We start from the raw sequence: 6,225 nt of genomic DNA, 5'->3' as shown, positions 1-6,225 counted from the left end.
ATGTATATATCTCAAACATTCAAGCTGAACACAAACACTATGAAAACCATATACTAATAAAAAAGATAATACTAAAATATTACAAATGAAAAATAATATGTACCTATTTTATTTTTTTTTAAAGAGAAGAAGAAATAAAATAAAACAGAGTTTCAAGTCAGGGTAATAAGAGAGTAACAATAATCAATACATTACTCATTGTTATCTTCATAGTACTTAGTCAGAGTACAAGATACAGGCATGAAGTAATGTTCAGACAGTATTAGCACAGATTTTTCTTGTCAGTGAGCTCAGAGAAACTAGCTGTATAACTATCTTAGCTATCATATATAAATATATATTTCCTTTTCTCTTCCTTCCCCTTCCCTTTCCCCATCAACTTCTCTCTCTTTTGAACAGTTTCTTCCCAAGTCACAATATCTATTATACCTTTTGGATCTTATTTACTCATTCAGCTTCTCACACAATAGTGAGACAAAGTCTACCTTAAAAATAAAGTTGGTGGAATAAACAAGTTTGTACAGAAAAGAAGACCCCAACATTGACAACTGTTGACATTGTGATGGATGCAGGGGTGTACATTTTGAATTTTTCTCTTTTTCTCTAAGCTTAAAATTAATAGAAATGAAGTGATTAGCACATGGCTTGGCTTAGAGTAAGCTTTAAAAATATTTGCTGCTAATAAGAAGTTTTAAAGTGTTTACGGCCACTTCAAAGAATTTGGAAGACTAGCTGTAATCGATCACCCATGGGGTTGAAAAGGCAGGGACCTCAGAACAAGGCTGTGTGTACTGACTTCTCATTCCAGGTCCTCAGGTCAGCCCTTAGTGAACCTGAAGTAACATATGACTCTTACTGTGACAGTGCAGCCTTTCTCCCATGCCTCCATCTCCACATAGGTAGGTAGGGGACATTATTGCAGTCTAAATTTGAGACAGAGTTTCTAATAAGTCAGTAGCTACTGAGTCCACTGATACCTGCTTGGAAACATCCAATGCTTGTCAGACCAAAGATTCAGAACATGGAGAATGTAATTCATAGAATTATCAGTCTGGGAATTAGGGAATGGAATGGACCAGCTTAGGAAATAGGCAAAACATTAGATGTGATGAAGAGAAAAATGTACCATCAGAGTCAAATCTGGAGAACAAACTGGAATTGATATTACAAATAACTGGTATCCTTAGTTGCCAAAACCTCTGCCTGTATTAGAAAGAGCTCCCTGGGTCCTTAAACTCTTTTCACTGCATTGCCCTTTTTGCCTACTCGATACTAATGGATACTGCTCTAAGAAGCAGCATTACTTATGCACTCACACTACAATTATTTATATTAATTTATATACATACAATGTTCAATTATTTTTCAAGGCAAGCAGAGTAATGCTGGTTGTTGCAACATCTTTATATTAAAAATGAGTGTAACCAAATATTTAAAAATATTTTAATTGCAAATATTAATTATGCTGATTTGATCAATATACTCTACATATTTATCAGATTATCATGCAATATTTTATACACTTGTTTAGTTAAAATAATACTTAATAAAAATAATGTGTTTTTTGGGTACTAGGAATCGAACTCAGGACCTTGCACTTGCCAGGCAGCCACTTGTGCTGCTGAACTATGTCCCCAGCAAATGATGTATTTTATAGCAGACAATTTTTTTATTTGAAAGAGAATAAAAAAAACATTAAAAATAATACAGAATTTCAAAACAAGATGATAGGAAATCAACAATGGTTGTTATATTACATATTGTTATCTTCAAAGTGGTTGCTCAGATTACCAGATATAGGCATGCCAAATTGATCAAAAAATAAGCAATGACTGTTCTTTTCAATAAGCCAATAGAGATTAGTAGTACAATTATCTTAGCTATCTTATCTATCTATCTATCTATCTATCTATCTATCTATCTATCTATCTATGTATCTATCTATCATCTATACATTTTTTCTCCTGCATTCCTTTTTTCTTTTCTCCTTTCTGTCATCCCAGTTGTTCTTTTCTTCTGAGCACTTTCTTTTCCTTTCACAATATCTAGTGCACATTTGAGATTTTATTTACTCTTTCAGTGTCTTACACTAGGGAGACCATACAATATTTACACAGGTGGGTGTCATTTATTTCACTTTGAGTATGGTCTCTAGTTGCATCCATTTCCCTATAAAAGTCTCTAGTTTATTTTTCTTTGTAGTGGAGTAATACTCTATTTATATAAAAATACTACAACTTTTTTATCCATTCTTCAGTTAATAGGCATCTGGGTCTTTTCCAAGATTTACTTATGACAAATTGTGCTGCTATAAACATGGGTGCACATATATTGCTGTGGTATGATGTTTTTAATTCTTCTGGAAAAATACCCAGAATGGGAATAGATGGGTTGAATGGGACCTCTAATCCTAGTTTTTAAATGTATATTTTAATTTATTTTAAAAATAAAAGAAGGAAAACATATTAACAGACATCCATTTACAAAATAGCATAAGAAAAATACAAGTAATACAGAGTTACAGACAAAGTGATAGGAAATTAACAATGGTTGTTGTACTACGTATTGATATCTTCAAAGTGATTTCTCAGGAAAACAAATAGAGATGTGCAAGATTGATCAAATAATTAATCATTAACTTCCTTTCAGCAAAGAGATAGAAGTCAGTAGTACAACTATGTTAGCTATCCTTTATATGCATACATACATACATACATACATAATTTCCCCTTCTTTCTTTTAATCCTAGTTTTTTGAGGAATCTTCACACTGATTTCCACAGTGGTTGTATCAGTTGTAGTTGATTATTTTTAAACCTAACGTGAACATGTTTCATTATTTAAATGTTTCTTATAATGAGTTCAGTACACATAAGCCTTTTTATTTCTTTTAGAGACAGGATCTTACTCTGTAACTCAGGCTGGTCTGAAACTCACTATGTAGCCAAGACTGGCCTTGCACTCATTATGATCCTCCTGTCTCAGCCTTCTGAGTGCTGGGATTACAGGCGTGTGCCACTAAGCCCAGCAACAAGGTCTGTTTCTTGAACATATCTTGTTACTGAAAAATGTTTCTCTTGCAAGGCTTTCTTAATTCAAATACAGAATTTTGGAGCAAATAAACAGAGTTTGAGTACATTAACTTTTTTAATTAAAAAGAATAAATGTTCTCAGCTATAAAGAAAGATAAACTCGAGGCCTTTATATTTAAATGGTCACAACTAGAGACAATACTCATAAGTGAAATAAATCAAACATACATGTGCAAGCACCGCATTGTGTCACTAGTGTAAAACTTGAAAGAGTTAATTTAAACTCGGAGGTATGATAGACACTGTGAAATGATAGGAAACCACTGAAGAGTAAAGGGCTTCTGGGATGTGGGAAAAGAGAAGGGAAAGAAGGAGAAATTTTGTATGTATGTATATACAGGATAGTTAACATGGTTGTTCTTCTGTCTTCTATTTCTATGCTGAAAGAAACTGTCAATGAGTCTTTGGTTGACCAGTATTGCATGTTTATATCTGTTTTCACGAGAAGCCACTTTGAAGATATCAATATGTAATACAACCACCATTGTTAATTCCCTACGACTTTGTTTGTAACTCTGTATTGTCTGCATTGTGCTTGTGATATGTTGTATGTCTGTTAATGTTTCCCTCCTTTTATCTTTAAAATAAAAAAGAATAAATGTTTATTCTAACACAGAGTAACTTTTACAATATAAACTATTACAAAATGAGATCATTCTTCAGTTCTGAAGTATAAATATTATGTGTTATAATAGAGAAAATTTGAAAATTCTGTGTTTCCTTGAAAATAAGACAGCCAAAACATAATCAGCCTGAAAATCAGACATCAAAAGCACCAGTGCCAATCACCTTGCCTTACCTGCCATTTCAGAGTAGCCACCAAGCACAGGAATAGTGGAGTATAATGTTTGCATGACTCAGCCATCACCATGGTAACAACCAGAGCTTATTTCCTGGTTAGGTCTTATATTCAGGGAAATGTGGATTATAGAGAAGGGACAAATTTATATATCTGTTCTTTTTATTTTTGCTTTCAATGCAGGAGATGGATTCAGGAACTCATTTGCATGAAGCACACACTCTACTAGTGAGGTACATTCCTCGACCACTTCCATGTGCTTTAGAGGTCAAGCATATTAGTAAAGAAGTACTTGTTTCAACAGCCAGTCATAAAATGTGTTTATAAATGTACACAACTGGGTGATAATTTAAGGACTGTCAAATTTTTAAATGCAAAAATATTTTGATTTAAATGTAGAATTTTATATCTACCTAAGAAAGTTTAAAGAAAAACAATAATTAATGCAACAGGAATCACATTCTTGGGAGAGATAACCAATAAGGAACAGCAGGTAGAAGGGGGAGATAGTGAAACACAAAATTAAAAATAAGCAATAACTCCAAAGATCAGCAGCAGCACTGCATGAATATCTATAGCCTTCTAAGGGAAATAAACCATGATCCACAGATGAAGCTTAACATTTCATAGAGGCCATATTATAAAATAAAAATGTCAGTGTATATTTTATTTAACTGCAGATATAATCAGCTCAACCTGTAACCAATATAAAACTATTGCAATATGTAGACTCATGCCCCTTGAAATGTCCTGGAAGGCTTGGTTATCTTCCTTGTGTCTCAGAGTATAAGTGAAGGAATTCAGAATAGGAGAGATGATAGCAGTTGGCATTTGACACATCATCAACAGCTACAGAGTCCTTTGCTGAAAGTCTATAATGATGAAGATAAAACTTCCTTAGACTCTGAGTTACAGTGATTTGTGTACCTAATTTATATACATTCCATATATTTAAATTTCCTGTATTTTTATGATTTTCCTCACATTTTAATTCCACAACAGACAATGGTTATAGTTATAGACCAAGAGAGAGAAAGAAATGAAGATGTAGACATATGACCATTTTCTTTACCATTTTACTAGTATTTTAACATTTTATTCCACACAGGGTATATTCAAATTAATTCATTAGTCCTGTCATTATTTTAGAGTACCCAAAATTTGGAAGGATTTCATGTATTAAATAATTCAGTCTGTATTCACATACAAGACTTGAAATTTTTTTACTTTAAAATGGTATCATTTTTGTTGTCATTGTGTCTGTGCTTATGATTTATTTAGATATGTCATAATATGTTTATGTAATTCACTTGTTTCATGTACCTCTAAAATATAAGGTATGAATAGACAATAGTTTGTGGCTTTCCTGTCTTGTCTTCTATGCCTGAAATGGTGCCTTGTTTTTTAAAAAAAGGCTTTGAAATAGTAGAACTGGAAAATACAATAAACCCAATTACTCAATGAAAATGTATGATGAAATCATTGATTCTACAGTATTCGGTTTCATTTTACTTGAAATTTCCTTAAGACTTTTTATTATGTAAAGTCATTCTTTTGTTTCCTAGAAGTACATACCCTCACTGAGAAAAGTAATCTTGAAACAGTTTCCTTGCAAGAAAAGTAATGATGTAAAAGCTCAAAGATACACACTTAGAAACCAATGAATTTTGTGAAAATTAAAAATTCTTTTACATTACCAAATTCCCTTATTTCTTTCAGAAATGTGAAATTCTTTTGATTGAGTCTTTAAAGGCCTGCTTTACTTGCTTGTTCCTCAGTATGTAAGTGAAAAGGTTCAGCACAGGAGTGATGGAAGTAGTGAGGACTGTCATGCCCTTGTTCTTTTTTTTTTTTTTTCCAGATTACAGATTGTTAATATTTAATGCTTTTTTATTTTAAAGATAAAAGATGAAAACATCTTAACAATCACACATACATTTAGAAAGTAACATAAAAAGAGGGAGCTGAACTGCATCTTGGACAGCTTCAGGAACTCCAGTGAGCTGTTGTTGCCCCCACATACGAGCTTGGGAGCCAGGCAATAACCTAGACAGCTCTAGAGGCCTGGGGTCCACTTCCTGAGCCTCCCCTCTAACCATTCTCCTGTTGGAGCTGAGCTGCACCTTGGACAGCTTTGGGACCTCCAGTGATCTGCTGCTACCCCACACATGAGCTTGGGAGCCAAGGGGAGCCCCAGACAACCTCAAGGGACTTGGTGCTCCTCCCTGCTCCCACCCTGCACCCTCACGGGAGCTAAGCTGAAACTCAGACAGCTTTAGGGGCCTCAGTGACTGCATACTTACCTCCCCACATGGGTGGGAACTGGGTGGGATAG

Source organism: Chinchilla lanigera, unplaced genomic scaffold (genome assembly GCF_000276665.1).
Source record: "Chinchilla lanigera isolate Chin_1 unplaced genomic scaffold, ChiLan1.0 scaffold00057, whole genome shotgun sequence".
Taxonomy (NCBI): Eukaryota; Metazoa; Chordata; class Mammalia; order Rodentia; family Chinchillidae; genus Chinchilla; species Chinchilla lanigera.
This window is presented reverse-complemented; position numbering follows the sequence as displayed.